Genomic DNA, 13,330 nt, shown 5'->3' on the forward strand with positions numbered 1-13,330 from the left:
AGCAATAGATCTTTTCTTTGTAGAGTTTGACGAAGATATGCTTCTTCAATAATTATTTTGTGCCCTGACACTGCTTCTTCGAGACAATCTCCGAAGATCGACATTGAACCCCCTTCTTGCATTATTGATGCAATATGATGTATGATGTTATGCTATGCAAATGATGTGATGATGTGATGTTATGCAAAATGATATTTGTGCCGAATATCAGCGCTGACTTTTCGCTGCAAGCCTCCCTTAGGAGCTTCTTCGCCTTCTATTTCGGCGGTATCAGCGTTTATTTTTCGCTGTAAGCCTCCCTTAGGAGCTTCTTCGCCTTCTACTTCGGCGGTATCAGCGTTAATTTTTCGTTGTAAACCTCCCTTAGGAGCTTCTTCGCCTTCTACTTCGGCGGTATCAGCGTTTATTTTTCGCTGTAGGCTCTGCATTCCCTTTGGAACGACTTTTGAGCAGAAAACTTACGCTGCGCTCCCTTACGAACGACTTTTTGTTGCTTCGGCAAACTTACGCTGCGCTCCTTAGAACGACTTTTTGTTGCTTCGGCAAACTTACGCTGCGCTCCTTAGAACGACTTTTTGTTATTTCAGAGGTTTTCCTTGTAACCATAAGTTCTTATGCTTCGGCAACTCCGTTATTCTGTGGAGAAGGTATATTTTTATTATGGCAAAAACGAAACTATTACAAGAAATTGAAAACGACAAAAAACACTTAGGCTTTCAATAATTGTTCCTTATTAAAAAGAAAATAATACTGAATGCAAAAACTGTTGCCGAGGTAGGATATCTGTTAGTAGATATGCTTCGATTCTGGCACAGTACTATTGACTGTGCGAGCTTCGGACTCCTCTCTGAAGTCTCATTGGTGGTGAGTGTGCTGACTCCCTTCTGGATGCTGGCCTCGTTGCATTGGTGGTGGAGGTGGAGGCTGTTGCCAAGATGCCTGAGGTTGGCTTGCCGAAGCAACAGAAGTTGCAGGGTGGTTACCCACATACTCTGGAATATACGGTGAGTGGTACGAAGCAGTATGCATAACTTGCTTCGGCTGGCTCTGTTGGGCTGCAGCTTCTGCTATCTCTTTATGTTTCTGGATGGTGACATGGCACATCCTGGTAGTGTGGCCCTTGTCCTCACCATAGAATAGGCAATAAATTTTTCTGGGTTGATCCCCAAACCTTCCTCTGAAGCCCCTGGTGCCTCCGCCCCTTGGAGCTGGGGGCCGAGGATAGCTCTGTTGCTGCCCCAAAGCCTGAGAGGAATATTGCGGCCTCTGCTGCTGACTTCCCCTATCGTCATTTTGAGTGGAATGAATTGATCTGACATGCCTAGGATGGATTCTCCCTCCGAAGACCCTGGCTATTTCGGAGAACCTGTAAGCTTCCTCCCTTCTCTGTCGAAAGTCATTGTCAGCGCGGATGTATTCATCCATCTTCTAAAGCAGTTTCTCCAGGCTCTGAGGGGGCTTCCTGGCGAAGTATTGGGTTCAAGGTCCTGGCCAAAGCCCCTTAATCATGGCCTCAATGACAATTTCATTGGGCATTGTTGGCGCTTGTGCCCTCAAGCGCAAGAACCTTCGGACATACGCTTGGAGGTATTCTTCTTGATCTTGCGTGCACTGGAACAAAGCTTGAGCGGTAACTGGCTTCGTCTGAAACCCTTGAAAACTGGTGACCAGCATGTCCTTCAGCTTTTGCCATGATGTGATTGTTCCTGGCTGAAGAGAGGAGTACCAGGTTTGTGCAACATTTTTGACTGCCATGACGAAAGATTTCGCCATGACCGTTGTGTTGCCGCCATAGGAAGATATTGTTGCTTCGTAACTCATCAGAAACTGCTTCGGATCTGAGTGTCCGTCATACATGGGGAGCTGCGGTGGCTTGTAAGACGGAGGCCAAGCTGTAGCCTGCAGTTCTGCTGACAGAGGAGAAGCATTATCAAAAGCAAAATTTCCATGATGGAAATCCTCATACCAGTCATCCTCGTTGAAGAAGCCCTCTTGATGAAGCTCTCTGTGCTGAGGCCTTCGGTTTTGCTCATCTTGAGCAAGATGACGAACTTCTTCAGAGGCTTCATCTATCTGCCTTTGTAGATCAGCTAGCCGAGCCATCTTTTCCTTCTTCCTTTGTACTTGTTGATGGAGCATCTCCATATTCCTGATCTCTTGGTCCAAGTCGTCCTCATGGGGCGTTGGACTGGTGGCCTTCCTCTTCTGGCTTCGGGCCTCTCGAAGAGAAAGGGTCTCCTGGTTTGGGTCCAGCGGCTGCAAAGCTGCAGCCCCTGTCGCTGAAGCTTTCTTTGGCGGCATGACGAAGGTCGATGCTTGCCGAAGGTGTTCGAAGCTCAAAAAGTGGAAGTGAGTTCACGGAGGTGGGCGCCAATGTTGGGGACTTGTTCTAAAATGCTTTGGCTTAAGAACAAGGCAACACAGAAAATGTTAAACGTTAAAGTCCTTCGTCCGTCGAAGCATTATCTCACTTGGGATATAATGATTTTCGGACGAAGGTTATGAAGGAAAAACCTTCGTTAACATTACATACCATAATGAAGAAAGAATTACATGGAATATAAAAGATAACGTAAATAGTTATGTATTATTATCAAATCATTTCTATTATATTGTTATGAAAAAATAGAAATGATTTCAGGTTACAAATGTACCTTTGACTTGAAAGAAGGTAAAAGTACAAGCGTGACGCAAAAGCAAATGCAAGTCAGCGTGAACAGTACAGGGTTACTGTTCATCTATTTATAGGCACGGGACGCAACCCATGTAAAATTACACCTATGCCCTTTACATCTGCTAATAACTCTATAATAATTCATCAAGGTCTAAATAGCCTTTTCATCTTTAAGTCGGTTTCCCTTTCCGCTATCATGTCGAAGCTCTTCTACACAGCTTCGGCTCCGCCCCGTCCTTCGTACCCCTTCTGTGCTTCTTCATGTTGTGGTTTTAACTCGGGTCCGAAGATACCTTTTCACACATTGTACTCCAGAAACATTGTTAAATCATGTTTTTGAGGACCTTCGGAAGCCGAAGGCCTCCAACACCCATGGGGTCTCTATGAATTAACCTGCAGTCCGCGCAATGGCGCTCTGTGTCTTGGGATTCTTGCACTAAGACCCCTGCCTTTCTCTGAAATATTGCGCGCAGTCCAAGAACCAGTGAAAATTGGAGAATTAATTATAGAAACTGATTTTTAATACAAAAATAAATGTTAGAACTTGTTTAATTTATAGAAAATGCATACTTAGTCCAAATTAATCTATTCCAGTTCCTATAATTTTGTAATAATATTGTTTATCAAATAGTGCCACTATTTTGACATGAAAGCCACATTAAAATTTATAACCTAATTAATCTTGTATCAAATGTATAAAACCTTTGGAAATTCATAACATACCCATTTTAACTCCAAATTGACTCATTCTATTTGTGTTAGCTTCATAAAAATATTTACTACGCAGTAGCAATATTGATTATATGATATCCCATACTTTTATAATTAGGTAACTAGTTTGATTAATCTAGGTTTTCTGGATTAGCTTATTCTAATAGTAATATAGCAACCTGATCTTATGGTTAGCTTTGTCCTAAAAGATGAATTATAATCAAGTAATGACCTAGATTAAAGTTGAGTTACTTATTTGTAAGATATTCTCTCATATGATGTACACTGATCAATTTATAATAGATAAATCACATAGATCACCCATAAATCATAACTCATTAACCATGACTCCGATCTTAGTAGTTCTCGGTCCCACGATCTCGTAGCTTCGCGTAGATCATTATTATTCAATTTGTTCTTATGTTTGGTGTGATGTTAATTTTGTCTATACCATGTTTGTTTTTATTGCTGTGACTAGCAGTGAGGTCACGAGGATCTGAAGATCATCTTGGTACCTGGAATCTCAAGTCCCAGGCAAGTTGTGCCCTTGATCACTTTTATTTACCCAATAATGTTCTTTATAATCATTTTATCATGCATAGGCTTAATTTTGATGGGACCCAATAGGTCATCCTAGTCTGATTATCTTTTACCTTGTTTACCCCTAAATCATTTGGGTAGTTTTGCTATTGCTGTATATGGTTTTGGGTTAATATTTCATTATATCCATGTTCCAGTTATTCTGTTATTTTATTTATGTTCATGTCAAGATCATTATATTATTTTAATTGGAACATGGAGCTTAACATGAGAAACACGTGCCACCACAAGGGTGGAATTGGACGCCCTTGGCTGACTAATTAGGAAAGCTAGTGGAAGACTACCTTACCCGAAAGGGGCAAGGGAAGTAGAGGAGTTGAATGCAGGGAGGTTCTTGTCAAACCCGGGCTATAAGGGACAAAGCCGGGTGCATCTCATACATGCGCCAAAGAAGACAACATATATAATAACAGATTGTATAGAGATAAATGTCATAATAACATCAGAGTACTTATTACATAGCGGAAGTCTTACGAAATTAAAGATAAATATAGCAGGATCTAAAATTCATCCTTGGCGCTAGAAAGTCAACTGGGAGACACCACCTAGATCGAATCAAACTCCTCGATGTGGCTCCTCTCGAACCACCTATTCTTCTCCTGTGGGGTGTGAGACAACAAGGGTGAGCTCACACATGTTCATCGCTCAACAAGTTGTAGGGAATAATGTGTCATGAACTCACAAAAGGTGGAGTTCATGTGAAGTGTAAGGCTGATCAATAAAATAAAGGTTGCAGCTGACCATTGCTTTTATAAGTTGGTCAAAATTTTGTTAGCAATTACTAAGTATAAGTAAAAGTAATAATAAAATGATCCCAATGCGATGCAAATGACAAATTGAGTTTTAATTCCATAGATTAATCATGTGAGGGTCTGAGCCGCTCATGACCGTGAGCACGACTAGTATACCGGTTTTACACTCTGCAGAGGTTGCACATCTTTACCCACAAGTCGTGTTACCCATCTGCCAAGGGGTCATGAATCCCATACACCTCTATCGAGGAGGCGAGGCAGGGTGACACTACGAGGCCTTTACAAAGTTCCACTAGCTTCAGAAAACCCGCTACAGTTTCAAGGAAGCTCCAATGCAGGGATCCCTCGCCTGAACGCCATCGCAGCAAAATCAATCCAATGACCTCCCTACACTGACCACTCCCCTACTGCCCTTGCCCCTTTCGGGTAAGGTAGTCATCCACTAGCTTCCCTAGTTAATCAGCCAAGGGCATCCCATACTACCCTTGTGGTAGCAATCCTTTCCCGGGTGGTCGCTCCATGTTCCCATTAACATAATGATCTTATCATGAACATAAATAACATAACAGAATAATAGGAACATGGATATAATGAAATATTAACTCGAAACCACATAATGCAATAGCATAACTACCCATGTGAATTAGGGGGTAAACAAGATAAACAGACTAGGGTGACCTATTGGGTCCCATCAAAATTAAACCTTTGCATTGATAAGTGATAATAAATAACATTAATGGGTAAATGAAAGTGATCAAGGGCACAACTTGCGTGGCACTTGAGATTCCAGTTACTAGGGTGATCTTCAGGTGACTCGAAACCTCGCTGCTAGTCATAGCAATACAAACAGACTTGGTATAGACAAAATTAACATCACACCAAACATAAGTGCAAACTGAATAATAATGATCTACACGAAGCTACGAGATCATGGGAACGAGAACCACTAAGATCGGAGTTATGACTAAGGAGTTATGATTTTATAGAGGATTCATGTGATTAAAATATTAAACTATATCATAAATTGGTTAATATGAATTATATGAGAGGTTATTTTCTAAATAACTATCTACACTTTAATCCACATTATAAATTGACCTTAGATCATATTTTAGTAGATTATAATGGTGAGTAGATTAACAAGACTAACCAACATAGGTTAAATAAAGACCTAATTATAAAATAATGAAACATGGTACAATAAATGTTGTTATTGCATAGTAAATGTTTATACGAGATTAACACAACTGGAACGAGTCAATTCGGATTTAAAACGAAAGAGTTATGAATTTCTGAAGGTTTTATGTATTTGATACAAGTTTAATTAGGAGATCAATTTTATTATTGTTTTCATGTCAAAATAGAGGCAATAGGTGATAAAAAATATTATTACAAAATTATAGAAATTGGAATGAATCCATTTGGAATTAAAATGAATTAAATATAATTTTTCCATGTTTCTAGAATTATTTTTGAATAAAAATCAATTTATAATATTACTTCTCTGTTTTTACTGCTTTTGAACTGCGCGTCAAAACCCAGAAAGTGCAGGGGCTAACTCAGAAGATTTACCGGACCCAAGTAACAGTCAAACAAGGACTGCGGGTTGATTCCTAAACAGTCCAGGGGCTATTTAACAAAAGGTCCAGATGAAGGGGTATCCTTAGATCTGGGCCGTTGGATTATAAACCGACGCACACGAATTAGGACTGAACCGGTACGCTATGCCTACCCTCCGATCATGATCCGGCGACCAAGATTTCATACTCGGACAGGTCGGTGAGTCATCCAATCCTAGCCGCCCATAGTTGATCGTACGACCAGGGGCATCATCTCCTACCTCCCACATGCGGCCACGACGACAATTTCAGCCACAGCGACGATCCTGCCGGTACGGCACCAGATTGCGCCCAGGTGGACAATCTTGGACCGGGACACAGTGCAAACGCAAATTAGCACTATGCCGAGCATGCCAGGGTGCTTTACCCCAACGTCCGGGCACTAGGACCCCGACCCTCGATGTGGCACGGCGGCAGTCCGCCCTCTGGCGCGACGGCGCCATTGCCGCAGCACACCCGCACGGTTCCCTAATTGAGTGAAGCTACACGATCCTGGGTGCTCAACGAACGTGATTCAGGACATACCGGAGGCAGATATGGGTTCTGCAGCGACGCCCTCGCGCGATGTGGCATGGCGGCAGTAACAGAGCACCGGAGAGCAATTTCTTGCCCCCAAGGCGACACCGGGTTTTTCCCGTTGGTGTGAGAGCTCCCATAGTCTCCCCGATTTCACCCGCGGCCAAGGATCAAGGTCAATTCGACGGGGAGGTGAGGGCGGCTTGCGGCAGGTTCCAAAGCTGTCTGCGGCGGCGATGGAGCTTGGGAAAAATAGTGGGGATGGATGGCCGCTGTGGCAATTCGGGGTGGTGTTGCTCCCCACCCGGTCCGGTGAAGGCGAAGGGAACTAGCATGGCCGTTCGATACCGGAGCAGTGCAGGTGGCTAACCGGCGGCGAATCTATTGCAATGGCGTGCCGCAGATGCGAGGAAAACAAAAGGGCGGCGAGAAGATGGGAGCGAATCTGCGAGAGGAAGTCTTATGTAGCTGAAGAAGGCGCGGCCGATGAGGATTCCGCGCGGTTGTTGCCGAGATTCCCGGTCGGGCTCCAACGGCGTCCGCGTCCTACGGCGGTCATGGCGCCATGCTCGGATCTGAAGGAGGACGACATTGGTGCACTGGCGATTGGGCCCAACACGCGAGAGAAATGCGACGCGTGCGCAAGCGAGAATAGGCTGCGTAGCTCAACGCGGATGGAGTGGGCTGATAACTGGGATGCGGCTCCCACCTGTCAGCAGGTGCCAAGCGCGAGAGTGAGCGCGCAGCGGAGGGAGAAATGGGTCGAATTCCTCGAGCACCCAGTTAGGATAGTCTCCTTTTCTTTTATTCTTATTTGAATTTCCCTTTACCAATTTGAATTTGGTATTCAATTTCCACTCCTATTTAAATTCAAAGTTCATGGCAAACTAGTCTTCACATTTTTATGTTCAATTTTTCTGAACATAGTGTTGATAAACTTTTATTTATTTATATGTTTATTTTGTTTTGCATAGTATTTTCTCTCTTTCTATATTATTTCCAATTTTCCCCAATTTGCACTTTTTGGTTAAATCCAATTCTCTTCTCATTATTATATTCCCATATTATTCTTTTTTGACTTACAAAAATTCCTATTCCAATCTAAGATAAAGTTTTAGGAATTCAAATTTAATACCCACTAAAAATCAATCATGATGCAGTAGACATCTATTTATTCTAATTAATTCTTTTGTTTGATAAATGTTTGAAATATGACACACACTCATATTATTCCTTTCTTGTTAGAAAAATAATATTTTGAATGTGGGATAAGGATTAAAAGTTACTTCAAAATTAAATATTCATGTAAATAAATGCTTATGGGGCATCATTTAGTGAAATGCATAATCATTTAGTTGAATTGAAAACCTTTCTACTACTTCCTTTCTAATAATTATTGGTTTTCAAAATTCAGTCCTCGATTTTCAGTACTCAAGTATAATTTGAGATATCTGAATTTACTATTTCATTCCTTCATGTATTTATTTTATTATTATTAATTTTTTATACAGATTTTGGGGCCTTACAAATCCTACCCCCTTAACAGAAATCTCGTCCTCGAGATTTGTAAGGAAAGGGTATATACTAATATTGTCTCAACACATATGCACAAACAAAATCTCAGCATGATGCATAATTTACTAGCAGCACGTGGGATCAATTAGACCTTATTATTCCTCCTAAAACAGTATCATACCAACTATTAACTAATGTGACACTTAGATCTTACAAACAGTAGTAATATATATATATATATATATAGCTTGGTGGAGCTGGTGGTGTTGGAGGTAGTGGGCGTTGTTGTTGTTGTCTTTCCATCTGTGCTTGCCTTATTTCTCGACGTATCTCCAGTCGGTCCTGACGTATTTCCTCGAGTTCTTGTCTTATCTGATTTTGCATTTCGGTAACCATGTCTGACATTAGTTGTATTACCAGCATTTGGGTGGCAACCACTTGATCGATTCCAATAGGTGGAGGATTTGGAGGATTCATTTCTGTTTGTTGTTGTCTGGTAATCATCCCTTCCTAGTATTGACCATGAGAGTTAGAAGCATATGGCAAAATAGTTTTGCCAGGGAATTTATTCGATAAGCGGAATGAATAAGCTAGTAACTGGTTATGATATGAAGATTCTTTAACAAGGCTTAATCTTTGTTTTATGTCCAAATCGGGGTAACTAGTCGTATAAGGTGAATATCCAAAGGTAGGATAGAATCTATCATAATGAGATAGATATGGGTGAGATAGACTACATGATGTAGGTCAAAATTTTGTTTGATGTTAGGTGGGGATAGATAGATTATACCATTCATCATGACTCTATGGGTTGGGTTAGCTCATGGTTGAGTTGATCTTATATGCTAAGTTAACACTTGGCTAGAAGGGTTCAAGTACCACTAATTTGTTTAAGCAGACCACATTGGATTAGATCACACTAGATTCCAATATCCTATTTAGGAATACCATTTAGTTGAGCATATCTCGATGTCTTTATCTTTATGAAATTCTAGTATATTATTTTTTTATACACTTGAGATTCTTCATGCCATTAGCAGGTGTAACATAGGAAATAAGGGTACCTCAGATTTTAGCTATTACGTGAGTGTAGAGAAGTTTTGGGGGTAAAAGAAAGTTAGATAAGGGAGATATTTTTTCGGGTGATGGGTCTTGATTCATCTGAGGATCTGTTTCTACTAATTTCCTTCATCGTTGAAGTTATCTTTCTTCTTGACTAGGTGAGTGCCCGTGCGTTGCAACGGAAACATATAATACTGTGATAACTTATGTATAAATGTGTGTTATACTATTAAGATGAGCCGTCTGTTAGCCCTAGATTTGCAAAAAAAACATGGAAAATTATGATATCAATGTGCAACATGCACAGTTTCTTTGTACTTGCAATGTTTGGAGCAACCTTTCTGATGTATTCTTCTCGTTTTTTCAAGGGTAAGAGTTTAATGTGTGTTTAGATCATTCCTGTACCAATCATGCTCTTTCTTCCTAGAAAGTAGAAACTGAACACCGTACTAAATTTTGGTTTCGGAATAGACCATCTGAATTCATAGAAACAAATGTGTGTTTGATACCTCACATAATATCACGACTGCTCAGATTCTAGCTGGTGAAGAAAGACATCGATGGGAGGCAGCAGTAGCAAAAGGGATAACTTTCCTAACAGCTCCTCTGGATGTTAGTTCCTTTAGGATACGATAGATCTCCTACGTGTCCGAGAAAAAAAAGTTTCACATAATCTATATAATCTAAATGGTTCTCACTAAACCAAACTGTCAAAAGACAACTCTTGCTATCACATTTAATAATGATCTAAACAGCAGTTTTGAAGAACATAACTTCCTTTTTGTTTTCATATTGCTTTGAAACAACAGTTTGAAAAAAAACATCACCTCCATTTCGCATGCATATCGTTTTGAAAAAGAGAACAAAATCTCAAGCAAAGACCATGCTAATTACCGTCAAAGAAGGAAAAAAACTGACATTAATCATCACCATATCTCTAGAAACTATTAAAGTTTTCTAATGCTTCAATGTCTGGCTGGGGTTGATGACTTACGAAGATGGACTCAGTTGCTCGGAGGCTGGAGGAGAATTTATGGGATCAAAACATGGTCGGAAGCCTGGAACCAAAAACTCCAAGAAAACAGAAACCGAAATACACAACGGGGCTAATCTAGTGGAGGAGCAAAGCACATGCCATAGATGTTGTATAGCTGACATACTGCTCTACTCCCCTCGCAGTCGCAGAACTGCGACCTTTCTCTTGCGACTAACTAACGCTGTCGCTATCTTTAGAGTCATTTGAAGATAATGCCACCATGGGCGGCGAAGAAGGGGGCGAAGATAAGGGATTCAACCGCCATAAGCTTGATGAGAATGTTGAGGGAGGGGCCAGACGTGTCCTTGAGAGGATCTCCAATGGTGTAACCAATGACAGCCGCCTTGTGAGGGTCAGAACCTTTTGGGCCAAGGGTCCTGGCATGCTCTGAAGCTCCAGCCTGAGCAAAACCAAAGACTTCAAAGTTATAAATAAAAGGCATTTTTCTTTTTAAAAAACAGCTTTTTAGAGAAGGTATAATGCAGGTTCAGGCAGGGAAACGAAGGCCCAGTAAAGTCTACGTGTAAATTTACTTCAATGTACTTCTTGGCGTTATCCCAGGCACCACCAATGTTGCATGCAGAAATGGCAATCTGAAAATGGTGAAACGTAATAAGGAAAAATTTAGATACCGAAATTTGAGAGGAACTCCCACCAACCTGAACACCAGAGACAAGGGCGCCAGCAAGGACCCCAGAGAGGGTCTCAACTCCAAACAAAATTCCAACGATCAGTGGTGTCAGCATAACAAGAGCACCTGGGGATCATCTCCTTGATGGATGCATCCGTTGAGATCTTGACACAAGTTGCATAGTCAGGCTTTGTGGTGCCCTCCATGAGCCCAGGGATGGTGTTGAACTGCCGGCGAACTTCCTCCATCTTGAGTGCAGCACTGCCTACACTTTTCATGGTCATTGCCGAGAACCAATATGGGAGCATAGCACCAACAATAAGCCCAATGAATACTTTAGGAGTCAGAACATCAACAGTGGAGATAGCAGCCCGGCTTACAAAGGCACCGAAGAGTGCAAGGGATACCAAGGCTGCAGAGCCAATAGCAAAACCCTGCAAATGCAAAACCATGAGAGAATTTTTCTAGCAAAATCAATTGCGTTGAAGGTTGTACAAAATTATGTAAATAGAAAATACTAAAGTTTCTAGGGGCGTCCAAGCTCTTAAATGAAAGCACATGCAAGATTTCAACTATGTATGGACTCTAGCTGGCATTTGCAATCACACGCGCGCCGGTCGAGAGATGGGGGCGGGGACCGTGAATGGGATAGGGGAGGCACCCGGGCGGGAGACGGGGGTGGGGGCACCGAGGGCGTGGAGGCCGCGGAGCAGAGCGGAGCGCGGGATTGGGGGCGATGATGGCGGCGGTGGGGATGGAGAGTCTCTTCGCGACCGAGATTCGGGAGGCAGAACACGCGCACATGTGGACGCCTACAGTAAAGACATATAGAGTAGTTAAGATTGCACAAGGGATACTGATAGAGCAAATGGAAAGGCAAATGCTTCCAGATGCCTAATTTCATCCCGACCATGCTGGTTGATCACACAAGACGATGTGTGGCCGCCATTACTTTGTGCATAAGGGCACTTCATCAGGCCAGATTGGTAAGTGGGTTCCCTTGGCAGTCCTGAATACAGCTCGTAGCTAAATCTCTCAGTTTTTCTTCAACAGTCTCCATGGAAGGAAACCATCACCACCTTCAACAGAAAAGAAAATGAGTTGTCATTCAGAATCAGTAACAAAAGAAAATGAGATGTTTGGGGGCTAGCAGGGGCTAAGGAGCTCTCCCTTCTTACTGTCCCTACTCCAAGTCTTTAGTTGAGTTTAGATGGTTGGTCTGTTTTTCTTCTAGATTAATGGATCCTTTTGTGCATTGGTGTTTGTGGCCACCTTAAGGTGGCTTCGTCAGTTTGTAATGTTTGTTTGTTTTGGTCCAGCTTGGACTCTATTTTTCCTCTTAATATAATGATGTGTAGTTCTCCTATGTGTTCGAGAAAAAAAAAGAAATTCCATCACCTCAAACACAACATCAAATGAATGTTTGGCTCTATCTTCCCATCCTGGACCATCGAGGCATAGAGAATCAACTACAAAATGACATCATGCAGCATAAATGTCTGATCTAGTCATAAAGGTTTAAAGATATAGAAATTCAACATAATGAGAAACATACCTGAACAGAATAGGCCATGATCAAGCTCACAACTGCCTCCAAGATCAATGGCCCCAGGGATCTGTTTATCAAATCTGACTCCAACTTTTGAGGATCCATTTTTCGCAAAAGTAAGCCTCACTTCACCATGTGACCCATAATCAGGAGCTCTGCAGATTGAAAAATGAATAATAAGCCTAGACATAAGTAATTTATTTACACAAGTAACTGAGTGACGCTCAGTCATAAGTTGCCATTTGACAGAATAACAAGCATGAACTCAACATAGACGAGCACATGGTCTTTGTTCAATCAGGAAAACTATAAAACCACAGAAGAAGTACACAACTCAAGTGCCAAATATCAATTCAGCATTAAACCAGACATATCATTTGCACAAAATAGAGTTGAAGATGGTTATAGTGAATATAAATTATCCTGCCGATACCCACATGACCTTGAATGATACTATCTACTAATCCCCCAGAGCTACAAATGACTGATGTTTTAGATCAAACTCATGAAACTTTGACCATCACTAAGTTTTCTAAATATTTAGTTTGGAAATGTGGCGCCTTAAAAAATACTTTCATAATCTAACGAAGCAAGAGGGCATATATAAATAAACCAAGGCACGACAAGGAACTCCCCAGAGCGAAGCTCACCTGCAGCAAGTATTT

The 13,330-nt window shown here is 41.6% G+C and overlaps 1 long non-coding RNA gene across 1 annotated transcript; it reads right to left on the reverse strand.

The window, feature by feature from the left end:
- Positions 1 to 2,051: 2,051 nt before the first annotated feature.
- LOC103633942 (uncharacterized) lies at positions 2,052 to 12,790 on the reverse strand. Its single transcript, XR_002263520.1, has 4 exons — positions 12,672 to 12,790; positions 12,515 to 12,585; positions 10,153 to 10,156; positions 2,052 to 2,063 (listed from the first exon to the last, which is right to left on the reverse strand). It is a non-coding gene; the product is annotated as an uncharacterized lncRNA (long non-coding RNA).
- Between the last annotated feature and the right edge of the window lie 540 nt (positions 12,791 to 13,330).

The sequence above is a fragment of the Zea mays genome, chromosome 7 (genome assembly GCF_902167145.1).
Source record: "Zea mays cultivar B73 chromosome 7, Zm-B73-REFERENCE-NAM-5.0, whole genome shotgun sequence".
NCBI classification, from domain to species: domain Eukaryota; kingdom Viridiplantae; phylum Streptophyta; class Magnoliopsida; order Poales; family Poaceae; genus Zea; species Zea mays.